General features: G+C 37.9%; 1 protein-coding gene across 1 annotated transcript in view; it reads left to right on the plus strand.

Annotated features, from left to right (window-relative positions):
• Positions 1-12,628: 12,628 nt before the first annotated feature.
• Positions 12,629-26,902, plus strand: part of EPC1 (enhancer of polycomb homolog 1) — a 64,790-nt gene continuing 50,516 nt past the window's right edge. Inside the window, exons 1-2 of the mRNA XM_027717414.2 lie at positions 12,629-12,733; positions 13,464-13,567. The gene's annotated coding sequence lies outside the window, so the exon portion shown is untranslated. The remainder of the gene's footprint in view (positions 12,734-13,463; positions 13,568-26,902) is intronic.

The raw sequence follows: 26,902 nt of genomic DNA on the forward strand, positions 1-26,902 counted from the left end.
CTAGGCTTTCCTACGTACTCATTGAACTTATTGCTGCAAAGAACTTGAACTGAAAAAAAAGTATCGACTTAAGATATGGAAACTGTAAACAATTATCATGCTCTATAAAATTCATGAAGTAATTTAAGTTTGCATATAATTAATCTTCATTAATTACATAAGTATATAATTTATCTCTTACTAGGATCTAATGTTATGCTTATGCAAAGGACCTAAAATCTTCTGATGCAGCTATATAGAATAAAAGTGTTAATGAATTATCGAACGTTATCTGAAGTGTTAGAAAGGTGATGCAAATTAGCTTAGAGGCAAATTCACAAGTCAAAAAAGCCCCAATAATAACACTATACAAAATCGTTTACATTTTTTATAATGTTTAATCTTATCTAATACCTCCAAAGAAGGATTAACAGTTTCAGTATCACTTTTAAGGCTCATAAAACCCAATATTTTTAATATTTCCAGCCTTTGACTAGTAATGCTTCATTTCAGAAAGCAAACTCTTTACTCACAGGCTTTTTTAAGCATCTGATTTTTCTTCCATTTTATATTTAAATGCAGGAGAATTCTTGCTCTGAAACTTGCATATGTTCAATCTTTTCTTCCTTTCTTCTGAAGATGTTAAGACTATTAATACTGTAGAGATAAAGTCCATTTGATTTTGTGCAGGCTCAATAGTCTCCCAAGTCCATTTGGTGTGTTGTTTGATAAATGAGGAAATTCAGTGAAGTGTGAGTAGGTTAACTAGTGATAGATCAAATTATATCCAGTAAGTAATAAGAAAAATGTGTTAACAGTGGGGAGAAGGACTTTTGGCTCAGAAAAGAAAATGAGACTAAAACCAAGTAAACCCATCTAAGCTGCTTTTTTTTTTCCTCGTGACAGAAACATTTGTAACTATCCTCTCTGACAAATGTCTTAAGTCTACCTGAAATAAAGATCTGTTTTAAAGCTTTATAAAAAGCACCTAAGAAGGGCATGTGGGAGCTCAGCTCTCTCTTGTGTAAAATAATTGAGTTCAACTCGGTGGAGAGTTCATAGTGCTTGTGAAGTACTTTGCATGAAAGTAGTACCAGTCTTATAAAGTACTTCCAAGCAATATGAACTTAGTTCATAGTTCACTTTAATTCTTTAGAAGTTTATCTTTATATCTCTTTACAACAGATATAAATGTTGGTGAAATTATCTAATATTTTTGACCCCGGCTTCATTATTTTTTCATGTCTGAACAAAAACTGCTGCACCTCTGCTTGCATTGATTCATGTAATTTGTTGGCCAACAGTAGACACTAAAGCCTCGCTGCTGATACTCAGAACACTTCTCCTTATCACACAGAAATTATCACTCTGTATGTGAGTGTTCTGGCATTAGCCCTAGATACCTCATGTGGCAAATACACAGAAGGTACTTTGCTGGGTTTTAACATTTTGCTTTCAAATCAAGTAACTATAGTATCCACCTGTGTACCATCATCCGCTTTCACACAGATGCAAGGCTCTAAATAAGAAAGTTTTCTCTATCATTCACAAATAATGCTACTATGTGCAGCTAAATATAGCAGAGTGGCCATCAGGGCTCACATTATATTTGAGAGACCGAGAAAGCTCCAGTTCAGTTGCAACTCAGTGGTCAATACTTTGCTGCAAGGGATTAAAGCAACCACTATGGAAAGAGAGATGACAAAAGAATTTTCAAAGCTGTTAGCCATGATTGATATGTGTGATTCACACACATTGCACCAGGTAATATTTGCACAGGAGATGGGCTGCAGCAGTCCTGGCTTCTTCAGTAAATCTACAGTTACTATGATGCATGTCCAAAGAATACAGAAATTAACTCAAAGGAGACTATTTCACCAGTCAGTGCTGGAACTAAAAGATCTGGTATGTGATTTAATTGTAATCTGAGTCAGAAATCACATTTTTGGGACTGAAGGTATACCAGCTCCTTATGAAATAAGACCACACTCTAATGATCCAACCATTCTCTCAGTCACTACCCATTCCACACATGGAACCCTTCTTCAGCAGCAGTAGTTAGTACTGATGTCAAGCCAGTACTGCATGGATGGACATGAACCTAGAAAAGGAAGAAAGGAATTGTGGCAAAACGTGGAATATAACCCAATTACAATAGAGTAGATATTCTTTTCATATTTTTTTACAAGACAGATACTAAAATAACTTTGTACCAGATCCTACTCCAGTATCTAGAGCCAGTCCCTGACAATGTGAAACCACATACAAATGGAATAATGACTTAAAAGTTATTAGGCAACAAAACAGTCTAAAACCTATGTAATGCCTTACTGCTTGTTTAAAGAGTATCATTGGGTTGAATGCAAAGGTTACTGAGATATGTTCTGGCAAAGACTCTTGAAGTAGATGCTTGAGATTGTTTTGTACATTTGTGCATATCTAGAGACATGGAAGGATTTTTAGCTTATTTTTCCCAGGGCTGTTGATTAGAAGATTCTGTAACAGAATGTGGTATAGATTTTCAGGGCTATTTTTCAATCTCATTTTTTCAATTTTGATTTTTTATCTTAATATTTTGGAGCTGCTGTTCTTAGGCCTTAGATTGCCAACATTATTTCTCCTCTTTTGATTTGTGTTGCACAAAAAACTTTATAAAGCTTATATTGGTTGTTTGTCTTTTCTTTCCATAAACCTTATTAGTCATACTGAAAATTTTGTCCCTTAGATAGACTAATTTTCCTTCAAGTCTTGGTGTAGCTATGAGAAAAACAGCACTTTAGGGAGATATAAGACTTGGCCTTTTAAAACAACAGTCTCAGAGGAAACCTACAATAACCTCTAAAATAATAGACAGAAGTTTCAAATGAAAGACACTAAAATTCAGTTCTTTCTGATCTGCTCTCAGAGCAAGACTCAAGCTGAAGGGGGGATATGACTGCTAAGGCCCAAATCAGCCAAAGGAGCAAGTGACTTCAGGACTGCTCTAGCTGTTTGGTGAAGGTTGGTATTTTGCCGTGTTGCCATCTAGGGATCACGAGAGTGCAACACCCAGGGGCATACTCCAACACATTGAGGGCCTGGAAAATCATGGTTCTATTTTGTATGGACCTCAACTCTTTTAATTCAAGGATTACTCTAGACAGCAGTCACATCTGCCTTTCTTCCTCCTACTCTTGTGTTATACAAAGAAGGATTTGAGACCAAGACTGGCCCAAAAATATGTTGTCAGTTTAGGGAACATCATTAGTTACTGTTTGGGAATGGTAATCTCTGTACTCAAGAACAAATGAGAATCCTTCGGAGTTAGACTGAAATAGGACACTAATATTTATTTCCCTCTCTGTAACCTGAAGCTCTGAACATAACATTAACCCACACTTTAGGTCTGCTGATCTGCCAAATACAGTTTTAAAATTCTAGTAGGCTGTAAGTCATATCTTTTCAGCAGAAGAGAAAGACAAAAAAGTACAGGCAGAGTGTTGCAAATGGTAAGAAACAGAACAGGGAAAGAACAGAAGACGTGCAGTACCTGTGGAGTGGGGAGAAAAAGAGCAGTGAAGGTCATGACAGGAAAAGCAAAAATAAGGGCCATGCAAAAGATGAAAAGAATAGCAAAGCTTTATACAACAGCATGTGGGGCACATGGCAGCCCTGGGAGGGACTAAGAACACAGAGTCTGGCTGGCAACAGAAGGATGTGAGGCACTGTTGGAGAGATAAGGAACATTTGCATCATCTGGTGGATAACAAGTGGTGGAAAAAGTACGGAAGAGCCTGGGTACCTCTGGCATGGGAAAAGGCCTGGAAGATTTCTGAGATAAATAAATATGAAGCTTTGCTGAGTGAGGACTGGAGAGATGTGATCAGGGCTCTGCACAAACACTGAGTACACTGAAGCAGGCCAGCTTAGAGAAACTTCGCCAGGGTAAAGTCAGGACTACAGACTGGATCACAGTTGAAGTAATCCAAGACCAAAAACCAGTGGACGAATTAGTCTGAAGAGCAAGATAAGACTGTGGTTTATGGCAAGACCAAAAGCAAGGAAGGAACAGAGTCTCTAGTATGAAGTATGGTAGTGAAGCATGTCATAAAATCACAGAATAGTCCAGGTCGGAGGGGTCATCAAAAGATCATCTGGTTCAAACTTTCATGGGAAAGGGAACCTAGGTCAGATTATCTATCACCTTGTGCACTTACATCTTGAAAACCTCCAGTGATGAGGACTCTACCACATCCCTGGAGAGGTTGTTCCAGTGAATATTTGTTCTCACTGTAAAAAATTTCTTTCTTATATCCCAATGAAACCTCTCCTGGTACAACTTCTACTTGTAGCCCCTTGCCTTCTCCATGTGGCTCCTTTTGAAGTGAGAACCTCCATCCTCTTTGTAGCCACCTTTTAAATACTGGAATAGTGTGATGAGGTTGGCCTGAGCTTTCTCTTCTCCAGAGATAAAAAAGTTCCAGCTCTTTGATCATCTTTGTGGCCCTCCTTTGGACTCTCTCTAGTCTGTCCATGTGTTTCTTGACTTGTGGTGACCAGAACTGGACACAGGACTCCAGGTGTGGCCCAACAAGCACTGGGTAGAATGGGAGGATCACATCTCTATCTCTGTCAATAACGTTCCTGCAAATGCAGCCCAGGATTCGATTTGCTTTTCTTGCTGCAGTGGTGCACTGCTGACTCATGTCAGGTCAAAATAGGCAGACTTGTCAAGGAGCAGAAATAAAAATTTAGGAGTGTATCATAGCCCAGATGGACACTGAATAGTGAAGGACAGCTATTGTCTAAGGTTGGCTTGGGGAGAATGTTAAATGCCTGGACAGATCCTTGTTGGTGGGCCTTGCTAGGCCCTCAGGCACTGAAGAGACACTGCAAGCACACTCTTACAGGTTTTTCTTGGCCAAAAAAAGTGAGGACCTACTCACTGCAAATGACAAAAATAGGAATGTTTTGAATACAAGAAACTTCAGTTCCTAGGGAACATGTACTAGAATAGGCACCTTTGCTGACAGTCAACATCTTGTCATTTGCTTCCCTTAAAAAAATCTTATCACCAAATACAGCTGCAAATAACTTGAAAACTATAACTGACTGAGACTAATGCAGATATTTTCAAACTGAACTACTAGATCTTCCAGGTTTCAATAGTATTCCATCACAACTGGTTAGACTGTGTTGTCAGAAAACATGTATTCTTAAAAATATACACTTTGGTACTCAGGGAGTAACAAAATATAAGTTAAATCATTTTAGGGTAACAAAATCAGGAGGAATGTTAATGACTATAAGATAAAAGTTAAAGTTCTGTTACCACAAAAGGAATTCCATGCTAATTTCAAAAATTAAGAGAAATCTGAGATGAAATAAGCAGCTTGAGAACAAAGAAAATATTCATAAACAGTTAAGTTTCCCTTCGCCCATTTGTGGACTTTTAAGACACCTTTTTTAAGTTGGCCCATGTGGTTAAGGCAAAACAAAAGGGTTTTTTCTGCCTTATACCAGACTCTGAAGCACATTTCTATAAGGTTTAATGATCTATATTAGAAGTGCAGCTCATCGCTTGTAGATGTGCCACTGGGAAACATTTGCATTAAGAGCTTTGTGTAGCAGCCTTGGCCCTGGATGCTGTGTGTATTCTCCATCTTTGCTCAGACCAAAAGGGCTCTGGCAATGCTTTGTGGAAATTTACTGTGTAAATACCGTATTGTGATCCAGTTGGCAATATGTATATTAGATCTAGCCTGTAGGATGTTTCCTTTCGGTCTGATATTTTTTCTTTCTGGTAAATACAGAACATTTTTTTGACAGAAGAAAAGGCTCTTCCTGCCCCTTGCTAAGGGATGCTGCTACCGTTGGTCCCTGAGAGTTGAAGGAGCAGGGTAAGGAGCACATTTCTGACTGTACATAAGCAGCACAGGAGTAAATGTTACTGTTGTGTCTGCAGCACATTTAGGGAGGGCAAAATTGTGACCAGTGTAACATGAGATACACAAGACACTACATGAAAAGGCTGCATCCCAGCAGCACGGTATGTTCACTAATGTGTACTTTCTCTTGCTGAATGATTGCATTTCTAATCAACTAGCAAATTAAGTTTGGTCAACAATTAAGTTTTTTCTAACATTAATAAAAAGACTAATCATAAACACATTGTTTAAACTTAAAAATAGGGAAACTGCCAATAAATATATACTGTAAGTCAGAATCTTTAGAGAATCAACAAGGATCTTAAAAATCAAAGAATATTTGATCAGCAAAATTAAGGACACAAGAAGGAATTTAAGATTAATTAGGTTAAAAATAGGTCGCAAGTATTGTATTTGTCCCCTAGTGATTTGAAATATTACAGCTGATAATAATAATGCAGAAGAGCAGACCTGTCAGATAGGCAATTTCATATTTGAGAATATGATGGATGCTCTAATAATACCAGAGGGTGTATTGGAACTACTTTGTTTTCTAACAGCAATTAATAATGGTCTGAGAAAACAGCCACTCTATTCTAGTATCTTAAAATAATTAATGTGTTATCATTTGCATCCTGAAGTTTCAGATAAGATGACCAATTAATGCCTTGAGCCTGCCGACCAGAGTTTATGTTGCTTGATTCTAGTTCCTCAGTGAAAGGTGCACAGTGAAATAGATTTATCTATAAAAAGGCTAAACTTAATGAAAAACTAGGAAGATAAATTAAAGCTTTTATGACTGCAGTTCATAGTCTTGCTGAATCTGGAATTGTAAAGAACTTTGGTTCAGACATATCAGACCTACATATCCTCAAATCTGTATGCAAATGTAGGCTTTTCTTAAGTTCCCCTTGATATCCTCTTCCTATGCTTATCAAGCTTTTGCTGATTAAACTTTAATTCCATTCAGTATGTCACCAGCATCAGAACATTTCAGAGAAGAAAACCGACTTGTCACAGCACTGCCTTTGCCACACAGATGGTGCATTTGTTTGCAGCAGCAGTAGAAGTGAACAGCAAGGGTGACTCTGAGCAGTTCTGAGATGTTTTCAACAGTGGCCCTTTATTCTAAATGACAAATGCGAATTCAGAAAAAAACAGATAAAATCTGCTGAACACATAAACCAGTCAACAGGCAAGTCAGCGGAACACAGATGGACTGCAGCCATTTTTTACCTTATCTGAATCCATGGCGTTTCAGCTGAAATTTCCTATGTATAATAAATCAGATGGGAAAATGGCCTCCAATACTAGCTCATCTAATAAAATCCATAAGAGACCCCCTTAATTATCAGCAGATGAAAGTATGAGAAAACAACAGAATGTATTTAGTAAAGTAGAAGCACCGATTGCACGATCCCTTGTTTTGGCACAGCACATTGTAAACGATTCAGCAGCAGTAGCAACAGGTGTATCTTACAATCAGGAACTATGCTCACACAAGAACCATTGTGGGCCTAGAAGAGGAACGCAGGCAAGTGAAAAAGATGCTTTAGCAGTTACTTGTGCTTGCAAACATACCTGTGAGTATTTCTTCATGGTCAATTTTAATACATGGATGAGGATCCAGTGCTCGGATTTAAAGGCACTGAATAACCTTCCACCTGAGATTCCAAGACCTGGACCAAAGCTGGCGTGTTTCTCTTTCGAGTATCAGCACATGATGCGGACAGCACGCAGAACAGGCCCAGTCAAGTAGTTGCCTAAGTTAAAAGACAAGTTTCACTGTGGGCTTTTCTTTTTTTTCCAGACTTTTTTCTGACTTTATTCTGAAATAACACCCAGTATTTCTTCATCAGCTTTAACCAAACAAACATATACAACTAAAAGATCAGATTTTTTTTAATCCGTCTGTACCAACACGGTGGGGCTAAAGTTTTCTTTTAATAAGTATATGACCATATTGGACTTTTCATGAGGATACAGATTTAATTCTGAAAGGACAGCACATTTTGAGTCTTACAACCATTCAACAGAAGATACTTTCCAAAACTGAAGAAGATTGTTAATGCATTAAAAGACGTAGGTTATGAGCTGATCAGTCTGTGCAGGGGATCTGAGTAAGTACTTTCGTCTAGACCATCATACAAAGAGACAACAGAAATAAGGGAAGGGGGAAAAAGTTATCCTCTAAGATGTGTGGCATACCTTGGCTGCCAACAGCAACAGATGTTTTGGAGGCTTATTTCTGGTTTTTATTTACAAAAGACTCACAACTTCCATACATTTTTGTAACAAATTGTTTTTTCCCCTATATTGACTTAGTTCTTTTTCCACAGCTTTTGTCACTGAAAATCATCCCCAAACCACCAGAACTGTCACTGGCAGGACTTCTGAGGTGAAAAGGGTAACTTAACTGTAACTTAAATCTACTTGGCCTAGTCATAAATTATTTGAAGATGGGGTTGCACCACAAGGAAACAAAGTCAGCAGGACAACTTCAGTGCCTGAAGCAAAGAAAAACACTGTTTAAAGCAAGATTAATGAGAAAAGGAATCCTTACTGATGCTCACGGTGCTGCAGACTTTGAGTGAGAGGACAATAGTGGTGAATGGGTTATTGGTAAAAGGCAACTTAGATCAGCTTATTGAGGTGGGCCCAAGCAGAGCAGCAGGGATATCAGTGCTCGGGCAAAAGTTAAATCCTGAGAGCAATGCTGAGTCCTACTGAGAGAAGCAGTGAGAAGATATGACCAAAAAGAGGTTACTGCAAACAATACAGAAATTAAAGGGATGGTATGCTGAACAGGGGTACCTGTAATGGTAATACAGCAAGAAAGCAAATGAGATTTTGAGATATACTTAAAAAATACAGGGAGTTGCTTTACTTTAGTATGTGACAAGTAGTGAAACTGCTGTTGGCATATTTTGCCTATTTCTGATATCCATGGTACGTGGAGAACAAAGATTGCTGATAAACTGGAGAAGCACTACAATCGCATAACACCCCTAACAAATAATAACATTTTGTGAGTCTTATATACTCAAACAAAACCAGGACTTGGACAGAGAGACGGAAATAAGAGGTTTAAGAAGTTACAAAATCTGTGATTTAAAGTTAAATTTCAAATAATCACTGTAATAATTTAGTGAAGATTTTGTGGATTTTTTTTACTACTATACGTTTTCAGTCCAGACTGCATGCTTTTAAAAATATTTGACCTGGGTCAAACAAGAATTAAGCTAGAGAAGTCTGTGTCCTCCTTTATAGTACAGTCAGGCATCAATGATCTATTGTTATATTATAATTTATGAATTTTCCAAATTACAGGAAATCATTCTTTTTGATTCTTCAATAGAAATCATGCAGCTATGTGAACATTATCTATTGAATAAAAATGCAAACTATTTATGCATTTGGTGATCTTTCAACCAAAAAGCGTTCAATGCCATTTTAATGCAAGAAAACAAATTATCATTTACATATGAGTTGTAAAAGCACTTTGATATCCTTCAGCTCTTGCTATCTACCTAATGATTTACTGACTTAACAGGACTGGTAATTCACTTTCTAAAGACATCAAGAAAACATTGTCAAAAGAAGATCAGTGTAATTTTTTTATTACAAGTGTAGAGGCAGAGAGTTACTTGGAAAATATGGCAATAGAGTTATATCTTTACAGGCAAGAAAAAGATTAATGAAAATGAAAGATAAAGGATGATAAAAGCAATTATAATGCAAGCTAAATGTAAAAAGTGGTTTCACTAATTTCAGTAAGAAGCTGTTATTTGAATGTTATCAGGTTTAGCCACTTTTTTTTGTATTAGTCTAAATCCTAAAATATAGCTCATTTGTTTCCTTGTTCCTATACAGATATTCTATTTCCCTGTTTTTGAACAAAGTCTCAAGACAGACATTCACACCAAACATTGGATAAATCTTCTAAAAAAAAAAAAAGAGTACAGAATGGATGATGGTGCTCTTTGGCATTACTCTGAACTGTAAGAAATTTGGGGAATTTTGACATCAAGTCAAGTGAGGGTTATTCTTAAAGTATGAGAACATATTGTTCGGCTTTCCTTGGAACACTTATTCAGCTTTTAAAAAAAAGTCACAATGTGTATTTCAATCCCAATCTCAATTCTTAACATTTACCATTTGATATACACTATTTTCAGTTAAAACTGATCAAATATTACCGTGGTTTAAACAGTTACCATACATCAGCTTATCTACAGAACTAGCAAGCCTCAAATCTGAAGGACGTTTCATTCAGTTTAGTTTAGCCTGCAACAAAAGAATCCAGTCAAATTCTTTCACATTTGCCACACCACAATAATTCCACAAGCGTTCACCAAGGCTTAGCTCATCTGAGGTTATTTACTGTGCAGTGTTTAGTCCCAAGGTATAGCATGGTCAGCCAACATACTTAAGATCCTTGTAGTGAATACAAAGGTACCTAAGGTATTTTGTGCGAAAAAGAACTTGAAAATATGTGCCTGCTGTTGCTGTAATGCCACTACAGAACGTGGAAAATGAAGAAAAAAGTCTTTAAAAACCTACAGCAACATATTAATGCCCTGAGAGGGCTATGAACTATGAGACCATATTCTTCCAAAGCATGGTTTGCTCTCCTGGATGTAGCTGTGCCCTAAAGTGGAGCCCTTTCTGCCTCCTCCTCCAAATATCGGAGGGTTCTGGCACACCTGTGCTAGCGTAAGACACACAGTAAGCCGTGGAATACTGCAGGTAGATGAAGGTTTCTCCAAAACCAGGTGATAGGAGGAGGAACTTTCCCAGTGTGTGTGGTTATTCTGACCCCAATTTTCCTGTGTGCTTATCCACTCACATTAACAACTTTGAGGCGACGCTTTAGTAATAAGGTGTTCATATAATAAACACTACCACCAGGAGTAGTCCTTATGAATTCACTAAATGCAAGTTAGGACGGAGGTGCAGATACTCTACACGTACCCCCCAAAGTCATGGTTAAGAACAACACTTTTAAAAAGCATGCTACATCTCTTTAGGCCCACATAATGTGAACTACTGTCCGCTTTTTTTTCCTAGGGCTTGTTAACTGCTAGCAGGCCTGCTTATGATCTTTCTACCATGCCTTTTGGATCCTTTCATTGCCTCTCTTGTATCAAACATGAGCTTTGCATCTGTATTTTCAATGCTCTCAATAGCCTACTTCCTCCTTATCTATTTTCTGTCACTACAAAAAAAAAAATTAATGACAATTTGATTAGGCTTCTGTAGTTCACCTGCTGCTTTTTCAAATATCTTTGTGCTTTCTTCCATGCTGTCCTTCTTGCTGGAGTTTTCTTTCAACAGCCACAAAACCGATTAATTTTTTTCATCAAATCCAACCTTATGTCTTCTTTGCCATGAAGTACACACAGAAACAAGAGTTCTGCTGATGGTGTGTCACAAACTGTGCCTTACTGGCTGATCAATACAGTCTCATTGTTTCCCTCATCTGTCTGTAGCCATCTGCTGTCTTTTGTCTTACACTTTTGAGCTCTTCAGGGCAGGAATTATCTTTTTGCCCTATATTTCTATACAATATATCACCATAATCATAGTCCAGGATTAAGGTTGCTAGATAACATGATAATACAAATAAATTATAACAATGGCAAAATTTGCCATTCAAAGTTCTTCGCAGTTTTTTTTTTTTAATCTAAGTCTTAGAAATATGAGGTGGTTCAGCAAAAACATCACCAATTTCACTGTTTTTTCAGCGGCTCTGAAAAAGGTTTAAACAGCAGTAGATGGGAATATTATTTCTTTTAATATGGGGCTAGATCAGGCTCAGCAGGTCTGACAGCCTGTCTCCTTTGTAACTCCTCCTAAAGGCAGGAAAAGGACTCTCACGGGAAATGAATCAGGCCCTTCGGAGCCCATGAGGCAGCAGCCAAGAGGAGCTGTGCTATTGCCTGGCAAGACTGGTGGATCAGATAGAGGACCACATATCAACATTTTTGTCATAACCTCTAACATAAATACGCTATATTTTCCTGTTTATTTTCATTTTAAGGTAAACATCAAAAAAGTTAAAGGTATGAAACAGGGTCATAATAAGAGAAAACCCAAGATAATTTCCACAGAAATCATGGTTAAGGCAGACTACAGTGAACCACAGATGCAAAATTATAAATATTACAAATTGTGTATTTATTTGCAAGAGGCCTAAATTTCAGTTACCGCTGAGAATCCTCACTCCAGGGGCCTCTCTGTGCCTACATGCTCACTTATGAGACTGTGATATGTTGGGGGGGGGGTAATTTTATCTTGTGCTGAACAGCGAAGGTGTTAGAATTTACCCGTGTTTTCAGAGCCCAGCTACAGCAGTGACTACCTGACTCAGCTCGCAAACTAGAGCCACAGCATCAAATTTCCCAACCCACTTAATTTGAAAGCCTGCCAAGATAGGTGAAAGACCTTATAAATATGTAAAGCAGGAAGTTCAAATTACACAGTGATGTAAATTCCCAGTGATTGATGCCCTTTTAAAAACAATAAAAATCCTCGAGAAAGTACAATGTTGGTAAATGTGCTTCCCTCCCGCTGCTGTCTGACGGTACCGTGAGGAGTTTGGCTGATGTATTGTACTTTTCGTGCGGATTTTATTTTGGATTTCTACCACTTCCTGGAGGCCAGGGGGAGGCACAGTGGGAGGAACCAAAAAACTCGGTGCCACAGCCATTTTGTTTGTGGGCAGCATGGTAGAATTCTGTCAGTCAGTATAAGGAGGGGTTTTTAAAACAGTATTTATGGAAAAACTATTCCTGCCGTAACGGATGTATCTGTTGAATTTAGTGTTAATTTAGTTCTTTCACAAGGTAGGTATTTATAATTGTACGTAAATTGAGTATTTGTTGGGATTCCAGCCTCCCCACTTTCCAGGAATCATGGATTTTGTTCCAGGCATGACTGGCTCTTTCGGATGCTGCGAGGCTGCCGGAGTGCGGCGGGCGGGGGTGCGGGGGTGCCGCGGGGGGGGCCGAGGGATGCGCCGGGCGGCACAAACTTGCTGCGGGGTTCGGAGTGGGGGCGGGGGCGGGGGGAGGGACGGAGGGAAAACGACGAAGTCTCGGAATTATTTTCTCCAGCTGTCTTTCTTTATTAATTCTCAAGAGGCGGCTGCTCTCTCTCTCTCTTCGAGGGGGAGGATGAGGCGGGGGGTTGCGCGGGGAGAGCCGTAGTTTTGCAGTGTCACCGAAAACCAGCGCTAGACTTTGGTCCTGTGTGTTCCAGAGGCGGGTGTAAAATGGCACACTGCATTTTTCCAGGCGGCGGCGGAGGGGGGGGAGCGGGCGGGGGCTCCGCTGCCCGCGGAGCCCATCGAGGCGCCGCCGGCCCCGGCAAAGTTGTGACCCCGGAGGCACCGGGTCCCCCGCCCCGGCTGCGGCCGCCGCCGGCATCGCCCGCCGACCCTCGGGAAGCCGCCTCCTTCCTCACCCGGCGATCCTGGCGGGGTGACGGGGAGGGGAAGAAAAAAAAAAAGAGAGAGAAGAAAAAAAAAAAAAAGAAAGAAAAGTCTCACTTTCTGCGTTTGCGAAATATTTTAAGGATGTTCGGGGAGCCCTTTGCAGCATGGAGATGGCTGGTTGTAGGAGAGCGAGTATGCAGTCCATATTGTTACAGCCCTTTTGCAAGGGCTGCCTTCTCCCAAGGTAAGTTTGTGGTTTTAACCAAAAATATTCGTTTCTGCGGGTTTTTGGCTTGTGCTGGTGCTGGGGGGGGGGGTTTCGTTGTGTTGATGAACAAAACGTAGCCTTGTATTTTTCATAGCTTTGATCTCGTGTATCCCACCCAACGGTGTCTCCTTAATAGCGACAATTACTGAAGTCGGTTTTTTTTCCTCTTTAAAATTTTATACACGCGAAGCTTAACAACAATTTAACTTCAGTTTAAGAGTATAAGAACTTAAATATTTTCCAGATGGACTTGGTTTGGTTTTGGGTTTTTTTGGGGTTCCAGCTTTTTGTTGGGGGGGGGGGGGCGGGGAATTCTTTACCGAGTAATAAACGGATCCGGGACCAAATATGTGACTGTCTTTATAAATATAATGCAGCTCTCGTGTGTAAGGAAGAACATTATGTTGCTACAGTATGGTCTGGTGGTGGCTAAAAGAGTTTACAATGCCATTTGTGATGGCTCTTGATGGATTACTTTGGTCTAAAGTAGGAGGGAAAACTGCCCTTGGTATGGTGAAGGTGGAGATGGACATAACAGGGTTTATATTAAGTTGTGTCTCTTACTAAACAGTGACCTTTTTATTTACAAATTAGCGCTCTTCTGGTAATTAGCTTAAAGCATTAGTTATATAAAGGTTCTTATTTCCCCACACTTCATTTAGATGTCTTGGTGTGGGGTTGTTTGCTCTTTTTTGGCGGTGTGTGTGAGTGGTTTGTTTGTTTGTTCTTTTTCCTCCAAGAAGGTACATTTGGGAGACATTTTGTAATTTTTGGCATTTTTCTAGGCTCTTTCCTTTTTTTTTCCTTTTCTTTTTTTTTTTTGTCACCCGGTGGGAGATCTTTTTTGTTTTGCATTGCTCTGTGCTGGTGGCGCTGTGGGGCTCCGAAACAATTCGTGTCCCTGGCTCTAAAGGGGGAGGGGGCTGGAGGGGGGGGGAGAAAGGTGGGGCACGTTTTAATCTATTGTATCTTTTTATTTTCTCTGTATCAAAAGTAACCTCCGATTAGTTAGGAAGACGATGAAATTGTATCTCTGGAAAATTGTAGTGTCGCATGAACTATGGCCCGGCACAGGCATGACCTCACCCTTTCGCTGGTTTGTGTAATGAAGCTGATGCTTAATTTTTTTTTTTTTTCAATCCTGTACGTAGAGTCGTTTTCCTCAGTGATGAGATTTTCGGCCCCACCCCCAAAATGATTTTACAGTGGCTGCAGATGAAAGGGTTTTAAGTGATTTTTTTTGCAGCCAATATGGAAGGCTTTGGCACACACTTATTGTGCAACTAGTCCATTGTTTGCTCGTTGTGAAGTTAAAGGTTCCGTTCACCGGTGGTTAATCAAGCCCAGAGGTCTCCCTTGCTCCTGTGCTTGCATATGCAAATCTGCTCTTGAGGTCTGTAGGAGTTTGGATTGTGTTTGAAGGTGGGATTGTAAAGAAGGGAAAACCTAAGGTAGTCCTTCGGATTGAAAGAGGATTCACCTGAGGTGGGTGGGTTTTTTCTTTCCTATTGCTAAGTGGAGCATGCGTTTTACATGTATTTATAAATAGATATATGTTAATGTGTGTTGTTTTCTTTCATCAGAACCTACAGATCACCCCGGTTCTAAGTGCAAAAGGATTAGGAAGCTTTCTGCTAACATCCATATTAGGTGTAAGAAAACAGAAGTGATTAATGTTCTAAGATGGGTGGGAAGACATAGTCAAGCCTATGATCAGAGCATATATTGGAAACTCAACAGGTTCAGGAATAAATTTAACATTAAATTTAACACATTTTTAAGTAATCCATGTGCCTGTTATTTTTGAGTGATAAAAGCTGACAATTTTTGGGGCTTTTGCATCTATTTTACATTTCAGTATCTTCATTATTTTAAAAGAATAAATTTGACAAATAACAGACAGTTCGAAACAGTCTCTAAACTTCTCATGAATGTTTAAATCTTCAAAAATGCATTTAGATTTTTAAAGAAAGTTTGCTCATAAAAATAATTAGTTTTATGGAAACTGACATATCTTATGCAGATCCCTGCAATGGTTTCTTACTTGTTATCTTTCTTTAAAGGAAGATAAATTTTACTTTTGTCTTAGGTAAAATACATCTTGCAACCTTCTTCCAGTAACTAACATCTATATCAGTCAGCTTTTATCATCTGCTCTATCAGACAATATCTGCTTTTATGGTTTCTTGGCTGGAGCAGAAAGTCCTGGTGGCCTGTGACAGTGCAACGTGACCATCACATCTTCGGTGTCCTCGCACAAATCTTAGGTCTTGAGGACAAGTATCAAGATATGAACTCTTCAAAAGTGTGGATTTTGGCCATCTTCCATCTCTGAGACCTGATCACTAGGTCAAAGGTTGGCATTTTGGGCATGGTTTATTCCAATGGAAGTAGTGCTAGTTGTTGTTGAATCTATGAGGATAATTATCAATCTTAGAGAATCACTGGTTTATTTAATTCTGATACAACTTTTCTTTTTTTACATCATGTAGACCAATGTTCAGTTTGCTCATCCATGGACAACAGTACTGAGCAAATGATAAACTGAGGTACTTACTGAAGGTAATTTCATGCTTCTGCTCCTCTTGTCATCCTGGACCATGAAAGTGATGATTTCTTGTGACTGCAGCCTGTGCATGTAGGCCATGAATGAATTGCTGCTCAGAGTCAGTTCTAGCTCAGTGATGTCAGCAAGAACATGAATGCTGACTAGCAACTTGCTTCACACTTGCTCTTCTTTCTCCCCTTTAGTTGGGGCTACTCTTAACTTTGGTTATGGTTTTGCAACTTTGAAGCTGCATCTGATCGAAGTGTCTGTTCTCACTCCTATCAAGAAGTCACAAGGTGAGAAGAGTGAAGTGCCGATCTTTTGCAATTCGGCAGTTTCCTCACATCTCTCCTCCTTCCTTTTTGAGCCATTGTTGAATAAGAAATAGTTCCCAGCAGATATGTTGCCAATAAGATTAAATTGATTAAGATTTTGTATCCTCTCAAAGCTAAATAGCAACTCATTTACCTCCTGCATCTTCTGCAGAAATGCCTGGAAGAGTCATTACTGAGGGATGGCTCTGTATTTATTGTGTGATTTCCCCACCCTGCTCCTTCTGAAATGTGGAATGCCAGGACCTAAAGCAGAAGAACTTTTACTTTTTTTTTTTTCTATGGGTTTCTTAATTTTCTCCCTTATATATCTCTCCCTTTCAAAGATGGCAAAAGTAAAGTATTTTTCTCCTAATACCATTTTCCTTTTATCCAGAAACTCTATATAGACTCCAGACCCCTTTCAAAGATATTTGGCTCTCTTGGCTTAAAACTAATTGAAATACAGCATCCTACTGTAAACCAATCTTTTCCAAGAGCTTAACTCAACCTGACCGACCGAAATGTTCTTTGTGCCTTCATGACATTCCTCTTACCAATATTACTAGTGTTATGTACTCAGCTAACAGTCACAGTAGAAACAGTCACAATCTAAAACAGTCACAGCAGAGCAGATGTGTAGATCTGAGGCAGATATAAACAGCTTCCAAAGTTAAATGATAATAATGTGAAGACAGTTCCCCAGAAGCGTGCTGGTGGTGTAGAAGAGCACTGTTTGGGACTCAGTTCACTCATAGATCGTTGTGTTCTCTGGTTTCCTATGCTGATTACACACCCTGGTGCCTGGGACTCCTGTCTGTTCCCTTTTGAGGGTTCTAAAGTATTCATTGTCTTTGATTCAACAGGGTTTCAGGGGAGGGGGAGGTTATCTTTACATTTGACACCTTATGACATAGTCTTGTTTCTCACCTTTCTTACTTCATGACTTTGCTAGCTGTAGTTCTCCACATCAAACTTGTCAGTGTCAATTTATAGCAATGAATAATTATTTTAAAACTTACGTCAACTATCACCTGTTTCACACCTGTGAACAAAGGACAATATATTACGTGCCTGCTTCATACTCTCATCTTCTAGGAAGTTAGGTCCCTCCACACCTCTTCCAGAGTGATATTTGTATGACTTGCCAGTGTTATGAAATAATGTGCTCTACCTCCTATATGCCAGAGGAACTGCTATGACTAGCACATCCATCCACCTTTTAGCATTCTTCATATTTTTCCTCTCTTATCAAATAGCTCAAGAAGTTAATTCATGTTGTAGTGAAGAGACAATCCTAGATTTTAAATGCTTTAGTAAATATACAGGGTGGGGAATGTCAGTGCTTTGAAACAGAATTTCTGTCTTGCTGTTGTGAGCAACAGAATATGTCTTGGGACACATGTGACCATGTACCAATGGCTTCAGGTCCCATGGGCTCTTTAAACTCTTTGCTAAGTCACATTTCCAGTATATCATGTTACCACTGGACTGTCCAGGAGCAAGATAATACCAGTACTACAAATTTCCTTAATAGGAAAGTTTGTTCATCAATTCTCTACTGATAATAGCCAGAGTCTAAAATTGGTGGTGAGAAGAGTGCTTAGAAAGTGAGTATGTTTGCTAAAAATTATTCTTTCTGCTTATCTCCCAGTATAAACAACAGAGAGATGGAAACTGCCAAATAACAAGTGAGTCCCAGTCTAAACTAGTTGTGTGGGGAGTTGGGATGCTGTTCTGAAGCTCCTGGATGGTACATGCTCAGAGCCATACAATACTATACAACAGAAAACAACAGTTACAGATGCAATGTGTATTGTTTTGAGTACCATTAAAAACAGCAAGAGCTCTAAACGTAGTCCATGGGAATTCAGACTTGGAGCAGATGATTGAAAATGGTGGGACACTGACTTAACACCCTCTGTTGAAGACAACCTGGATCACTTTTGCTGGGGAAAGGAAAAAGGAGGAGTTAGTTTTTACAATGCTTTGAGCACTGGGATTCCCAGAGGAAAAGGGAAAGGAGAGAGCTGGATCTCATCCCTGCTTCCAAGACTGCCTCATGGATTTTACTCAGTAATGTTTAAATGTAAAATGTAAGAAGCCTGAGGAACAGTGAGCAGACTTGCTCCTCCCAGAACAGTCTTTTTTTTTGGTCAGGTTCCATTTTGGATTAATCTGGGACCTGTGCTTACAGTGCATGGTTAGATGTGTATGCAATGGGCCTGTGTTCAGGTGGTGTTAACTCCCACTTCACTGCATTAACAGTCAGCTGTGCTGCTGAGTGGATTGGAATCCCTGTATCATAAACACTTCATGTAGAACCTCTTTCACCTGCCTTTAGATGAGCATTGTTAAAACTGTAATTGTAGCCATTGAAAAGAACCAGGTCAAGTAAATCACAGCTTTAAAAAAACAACAAAAGGACACCAACCAATTAAACAACAAAAGAACCAAAAAACTAAATTTTGGATTTCTGCAGTGATATAAATCTTATTTTAAAATTCACTGAGTATCCTGATCAAGTGTCCATCTTCCTCTTATGACTAGTTCAGATGTCAATGTCCTCATCTAATCAGATAAATCACATGCCCCTGAGTTTGCTAATACTGACCTGTGCATCATTTAGGTGATGAAAAATTAGCTCTTAATCCTCACTTCTCTTCAGAGCTTTAAGAAACTTGCTAAATGGAAGCAAGACCTCCCTGGCTTCACAAGGGTGTGTGTCTTGGATATTCACTAACATAAGTAAGAGTGAGCTTTCCCTGTTTGTTCAAACAGGCTAAAAAACCAGGTGGCTCAGATCTGGGCCTTTCGGCATTACAGGCATCCCTTAGGTCCTGTATCTGTTTACTAAAGAATCTTGGTGCTGCCATAACCTGATGACTAAAAGGATAACTTCTTGAAAGGGTCCTTTTATCTGACAGATTTTCATCTGTGATGCCAGGCATAGACAGGGCATGTTACCTGGATATATTTGTTCAGAGTTTTTTCCTCAGGAAGGCTTAACATTTAATTAAAAGTGCTCTGCATTCCAACATTTTAGTTATTTCTTATGGTCTCAAAGATATCCATACAATACAGAATATCTTGATGTCTTTAGACAATGCAACTGTATATTCACAATTCAGTAAAAGTGCCACAATCAGCATTTTTAAAGAAGAAGACATGCTGGATAACAGCTGGAAAAAATACATCTAATGACTCCGCATATACACATTCTGTTTAGCCCATATCCATTTATAATCACATAATGAATGAAGATTCTGTAAGAAAGTATTCTGGTTTCTTTTGTAATCTCTGGATGTATTTCCAAACTAAAAATTGGATATTGCAGGAATCTGTGGGATGAAAGCTCTAGTCAAGCAGACTTCCAGATGAGCTACTTTAATGTGAGAAACTGTTTTCCTTCCCATCTTACATGCTCTCCCTTTTTTTTTTTTTTTTTTTTTTTTTTTTTTTTTTTTTTTTTTTTAATTAGGTCATATCCTTTTGTGTTCTTGAGTTGCTTATAAATCAGATGAAGTTCAGTGGACCTGGCACTTGTGACCAGTACCAGGCTTGTGCACAGAGCCCTGTGTCAATGACAGGGCTCTGTCACCTTCTCTTGCTCAGACAGGCAGAATGTGGAACGGCTGTAAAACTGACACACTGCTCAATAAGAGAGTGAGAGTGGAGTGTCTTTATCAGGCAGGGGCGAGGGGCTGGAAGTCTTACCTGCTTCTACTCTTAAGTGATTTGAGAAAACCACTTTCCATTTGGCTGTGTTTCTCAGGTTGCCCTTACGGAAGATTTGGGGATTTCACTGGGTGGGGTGAGAAGAAAATGCCAATTATATCACAGCAGCCTTGGTTTCCCACCTGCATTATGACAGAGAAAATAACCTAATGTGATGTCTCTATTTTTCTTCTCAGGGTGACTTCAAGTTTTCGTCTAAACAAAAACACTTTTCCTCTCAACATCTGCCCAACTCCCACAAGTTTTTTGCATTCTCTAAATGTTCAAAAACCTCAGAAAATATATTTTCTTCAGATTAACCCTATCAGAGTTTTACATATTTTATGCCTCCGATGCTATCATTTAAATATATATATACATCAGAAGAGTCTTATCAGATTTGTGTTCAGATCTAGCCTCCTCTGCTGGATATTTATAGTCAAACTCAATTCATTAGGGTTTTTTTCACTAATACAGCATTATTAATTTATGCTTTCTGAAGTGCATATATAAATGTTTGGTTATAAATATTATCATGATTAGTTTGTATCCTAGAAGTCAAACAATATCTCTAGAACATTCACTTATGCTTAATTTAGAAGTATAAATCAAACTACACTGTGTAAAAAAAAAAAAACCAAACGCTTCTAAAATTGAAAGAATATTTGTGTTCTTGCAAACTTTTGAAATCCAAAAGCTGAGTTATTTGTATTTTTTTCATTTCTTTGGAGAAATGTATTTACCTTAAGTAAAGATGGTATAGCCTGTATTAGGTATTTAATGACACAACTGTATTAATTTGATCTGAAATTCAGAGTTCACTCATGCTAGGTATGTAGGGAGGTCTCACTAACATTAAAAAAAAAAAATCTAAACATATGCCTTGGGAAATGCCTCTTTATTCCAAGATGCAAGTATACTTTCCTGCACCAAGAGACTTCTGAAGCCTGGCTGATTCCTGTTTAGGTATAAGTCAGTGTTTTCCACAGTTGTCTGAGGCAAGCAGATACACTACTTTCATTCTGATTCAGGAACTGCAATTTAAAACGATTGGCTTTATATAGTAACGTTATTTAACAGTTATTTAACATCAGCAACGTAGTTCTGAAGTTCTGAAAATACTTGATCATACTAACCAGAAGCTCTGGAGCACTTGAAATGATTTTTCATAGACTGACTTGGAAGACAGGATTTCTGTCTTGGGAGTGTAAGGTAAAAAATTAGGACATTAGAGCATATGTCTTTCCCTGAATTGAATTTGCTGTGTATTTGCATTTACATAGGGCAGTGCAACTAACAGCATAGAAGTAAACTTTCTAAAGTCATGCTAAGGCATGTAGCTTGTCCCCAGTTTACCCCTTTATCCAGGGTTGGGGTGTGAGCACTGTGGCAGCTTAAAGTTTATTTAGTGGTGTGGTGTGTGTTTGTGGTGGGGTTTTTTTGTTTTTAACTTAGCGGTCAATTGAAAGACTCAGGACAGTCTTCAACCTGTGTACAACTACGATTTCTGTACTTCTGTTTTCCTTTTTTAGCCTTTCACCTTATCCTATGCAGAATATCAAAGTAATCTATCCTTAGCTCTTGAATTAGAGTTGTGTTCACAAGAGAAAGTGGGGCTTTTTTTTTTTTTTTGGTTGTGGGTTTGCTTGCTTTTTTGTTTTGTTTGTTTGCTTAGTTGTGAGGTTTTTTGCAAGAAAAGCATAAGGTTTTTTGCCCTTCTGTCGGCTTTTCTACTGGAAATAATACAGAATCATATGACTAAATTCACTTGACTCAGAAATCATTCATGTATTATAATCTGATATTTGCAGAAGTCCATACCTAAGTAAGAGGTGTCTAGCCAGTCTGTCCAGCTCAAATTGTGTTTACCTAATAAATTGTGATTTTAATATTATTATTGTTTTGTATGTCAGAACACAAAATGTTTTGGATTAAGATTTAAAAAAAAAAAAAAAAACAGAGCATAAAGTCAGACACTTTTGGATTTTTTTTTTGGTCCCCTTTGTCTTACTACTTAATCCTAAAAGATTATTTTGTGAAATGAGTTGCTGGTGAAAATGACTAAATTAAGAATTCAAGGTGTGTCTAGCACAGTATTTTAGAGGGATTACACATTTTAACATAAAACCGTAAAGGAGAAACTCATAAATCACTTTTAACCCTTGCAATTCTTAGGATAACTTTTCTGAATCCGTTAAAATTTAAACAGGGAAAAATAAATTTCAATACAGAAGAGTCTCTGCATAATTTGTGTCATTACCACTGCTGTATCTAAGAGAATAACTGCTTCCACTGTAATGTGTTTTCCCTAGACACATAAGAACTTGAATCTCTGGAACAAGCCATATGAAGGAAGCTCATTCCTTTCTGACAGTACAAAACAACCTCCCTCAAACCCTCTGTGCTTTCAGATACATTTTAGGCAAGAGAATGGTAAAATGGGCTCTGTCTGTCCAGGTGATGATGTTGGGACAAATGTTGAGTTCTGTAAAATAATAATCCTAAGTCATTCATTCCTCTTGCACTTTCTGGTCCTCCTATATAGGCAAGTGCCTCCACTATCTCTAAGAGCTTAGCTATAGTTGGAAAAGTAGGAATCTGGCTATAGCTTTTGCTCTCTTTACTTCGTGTCTTCTCTGTAAGAGAATTGCTGGCTAGTGATTTTCCTTCTCTTTTAGATATGGCTCAGTGGCATATCCAAAAAGTTGAGGTTCAGCTTAGTTTCCCTGAGGATGCTGGACTTGACTTTTGAGTATGTATAACTGAAGAGACATCCCCAGAGAAGATTACACCATTAAATTGGCATCTAGATCCTTTCACTTGTGGAAAAAAACATTGCCTGTTATATATATACTTGAAATTATAACACCCCACCCATACACAGTGATATGTAATCAGTCTGAAAGCAAATAAGAACTCCTTCATTTATAGCCTAGTTCAGGCACTAGTCTTGTAGGCAAAAGTTTTAAAATATAGCATATGACAGTTTTACTATTTTGGGTGAGTATTAAATTGCATATATAGTTGTATCATTTTCAAATCCTTTTTGCACAGCTTTTATTGTTCAGACTGTTGTATTCTGCAGCTTTCACAAACTAGATCACATGAAGAAAGAGGGCAGTGGCCGTAAACTGCAGATAGTGGAGACATATAAATTCCAACACGGATCTTTCTGGGTGGCTTTTCTTCTGCTATGTGCAGTTAGGCTTTTGTCAGAGTTGTTAATGTATCTGATGGCATTCCCACCTGGTACTCAGGGCAGCTCCATAAGCAGTGGTGCCGATACCAGTGAGGGGGCAGTGCAGCTACAGAGGAGAAAGAGCGGGTGGCAGAGCAGGGAGAGGGACCAGTGTCTTAAACCAACATTGTTACCAAAGGCAGCACAGCACAAAGTGAGAGCCTGAGAAATGACAGAACTACTGTTCATTTCAGCCTGTCTTGGTTCTGTTGACATTACCTGCTGCAAAATACTGTTGCCTTGTGATTTCCTGTGTGTAGTTTTAAAATGTGAAACCCATTGATCACATGGCAATTCCTTATCCAGTTTTAGGTACAGTCACTTGTGACAAAGCATTAAAACTTTGGACTGTGTTGCAAGAAGGCCGACTTCAGTGCCTCTGTTCTGAATGCTGAGGATACAGCTGGTTCTGTAATGCTGCACTACTGGTCATTTCTAGTAAGATACTGCTCATGAGAATAGCAGTTGTTGGGCTTGTAGTGGAAAAGTTACATGCTCATTTTTAGCACGAGCTTCTTGTCTTACCAGGCTGTTGTATCTCCAAATTTAATTTTTTTTTTTTTGGCAGTTTTGGAATCTAAAGGATTATGCTTACTTACATTCTGTTGAATAGTAACAGGAACACGATATTAAATGCAGTAGTATCTCATCTCTTGGTATTCTGCAGCGTAAACTGAAAGTGCCTACAAAAAATAAAAGGTAACTGAAAGATTTGACCATGCAGTACATGTACCAGAAACAAAAATTTAATTTGTTTAACATATATATAATCTCCCTTCATTAAGTCAAGAATTGAGGAAGAGATTTACTTGGTCACTACTTCAAATTATGATTCAGAGAACTCCAAATAAGCTTTGTACCTACTGCATCTCAACCATGAACACCTGAAATAACTAAATGAATATATTGTACCATTCTTTTGAGATACCAAAGCTGTGAAACACTAAATTATGTTTCAAAAAAGTCGCAGAGGTTATCACAAAGTCATTCTACACCAGTTTTGTAGTGTGGTGTCTGAACTGTTTATGTGTGACAGTTCCATTATCTCTTTTAACACAGACAGTTGACACAAGTAAATAAGGTGAAATTCACTGTGCGTTACATTATGGTTGAAATCTTCCAGCTATTAAGATAATTTCTGTATGCATCTACTTACTATTGTAATGTGACATTTTATAAAATAATGAGGAACCTCTAGTGTCATATTTGCCTACATTTATCTCATTTAAATTCAAACTCCAAGTATGAGATGATTTAAAAGAATATAGCTATCTAGTGTCGTAAAACATATACAAGAAAGGTAGCTGAGAAGTAAATTTGAACAGTAGCATCACCACCAAATGTAGAACAGGAATATACATGAAAAATCCATTAAAGCTTATCCAGATATGGTAATTTCAGAATGTGCCTTTTTTAATACTTGAGTATTGAATGTGTGTGCGTGGAGATATCAGTGACGTTTTTCTTATCAGTTCAGAATAGTTAGCATTTATGGAGATAAAAAAAACCCAGATCAACAAAATTTATGTATAGATAAATGATGAGTTAGTAGAAGGGTATGAAGTAGTCAGAATGACAAAAATTAAAAATTGCAAGTATTTATGAATATGAAAGTCAGTGTATAGTTTAGCATAATACAAAATACAAATAAATTGTAATACAAAAAAGGAGAATAAAAATGTTTTAAAAAAATTTTTTTAGATGTTGAACAACTGTCTCCTAGAATTTTATATCCTTATAATATGAAATTGCTTGATTCCAGAAAGCACCAAAAATGATATGGGATTTAACCTGCATGGACTTTATGTGCAGCTCTTTTGTGATGATGATTGGTGTTAAAATGTGAGACAATATTAAACTCATGTTCAAAAAACTACAATTCATGCTTAAATAAATGACTGGAAGTCTTTCTTTAACTCAGATAGGCCTTAAGCTGCAAAACTAAATAAATACTAAAATTTGTAAAAACTTGTCAAATGGTACAGAAAACCTGCAAACCAAAATAGCAAGTTAAGTTTTTGGGCATCACGAACACGAGTTAGATGAGAGGAAAAGAGACCTCTGTCTGTAGCTGCATGGAGCAAGTTGTTGTAAATTTGCCCCTAATGCTCAGTCTGAATTTAGGACTTCTGAATGTATATTTAAATGGTTATATTTACCAGCTACATAGCTGATATATAAAGTGCTTTCATTTAGTTCTTTCAATTGGTTTCATATCATAAAAAATGAAGTCATAAAGAAATGCCCCAAATGTTAAAGATCTAATTTCAGCAGTTTGCAAAAAAAAAAAAACAAAACCCACCAAAACAAAACACAAACAACCAAAAACCAACAAAAAACGCCAAAACACACACACACACACAAAAAAACCTCCCAAAATGAAAAAACATAAAACCATCAGTTCAAAATGTTATATTCATTATATTTCAGTTACTTTACCTTACAGTTAAATTGTTAAAATAGATAACACAGCACTTTGGTTCACCAAATTAGTTTACGCTTACTGATCTTTTACTGACAGCCTGCAAAGAGTATTTTGGTCATTATGCAAAACATACCAATTCTACATTAACTGCTGTCATAGTGCAGCACTGATGTCTACAGATGTAATGTGTTCATTTTGGTAAAAGCTACAAAATGGAAAAAGCTAAATACTCCTGAATATTGTAACTGAAAGGAAAGTAAAATGGAAACATCAGTCTGTTTATGTTCTATGCCTTTTCCTGTCACCACCTTTTACAGAACAGACATTATGGCTGATGTTGCATTGTTTTCAAATATCACACTTTTCATCTTACTAGCAATTGAATTTAGTTAATTTTGAGGACTAATCATCTTCTGGTACAAAATATTTAAACACAATCTATTTTATTAGCAAAACATTAAAAGCTGATGAGTCCAAGAGTTTCAGGCCAACACTCCTTCTTAATGCATACTGTCCTCTTTGTATCCAAATGTTATTGTCTGTTCTGCTTGCTCTGCACTTTTCTCAAGCCTGTGGCAGGGTTAGAAATGCAAAGGTCACTTAAGGATAAGTTTGTACTTGATTATTCTTTCTTTACAGTTCAGGGTATTTCCAATACTTTGCTTTTAATTATGTTCATTATGTATTGTTTTCCTTTCATCAGCAAAAGTGAAGAGTTATGTTTAATGGCCTTATTTTTTGCTTAGCTGCCAGGTGTTTCATTTTCATTTAATGTTTCAAGTCAAAGTCAATCTATGATGGCATATTGCTTTGAGGTGTTTTATTTTTTTTGTCTGCTAATTGGATAAACTAAATTATTTAGTATTTCCGGGAAAACTGTAGATGTTTTATGGGAAATTTATTTTAAGATTACATTTTCTAGTTAGTGTGCGTTTTAAGCTTTAAAGTTAGAGTATAAAGTGATATAATGTTTAAATATTTGGTTCTGATGTAACTACTGACATACAAATGAATACAATGATATTCCTTAGTTCATGCCACTCTCTTTAAAAAAAAAACCAAAACCAACAAC

Source organism: Pipra filicauda, unplaced genomic scaffold, assembly GCF_003945595.2.
Source record: "Pipra filicauda isolate LSUMZ 115617 unplaced genomic scaffold, ASM394559v2 scaffold1_size10287979_pilon, whole genome shotgun sequence".
Classification (NCBI taxonomy): Eukaryota; Metazoa; Chordata; class Aves; order Passeriformes; family Pipridae; genus Pipra; species Pipra filicauda.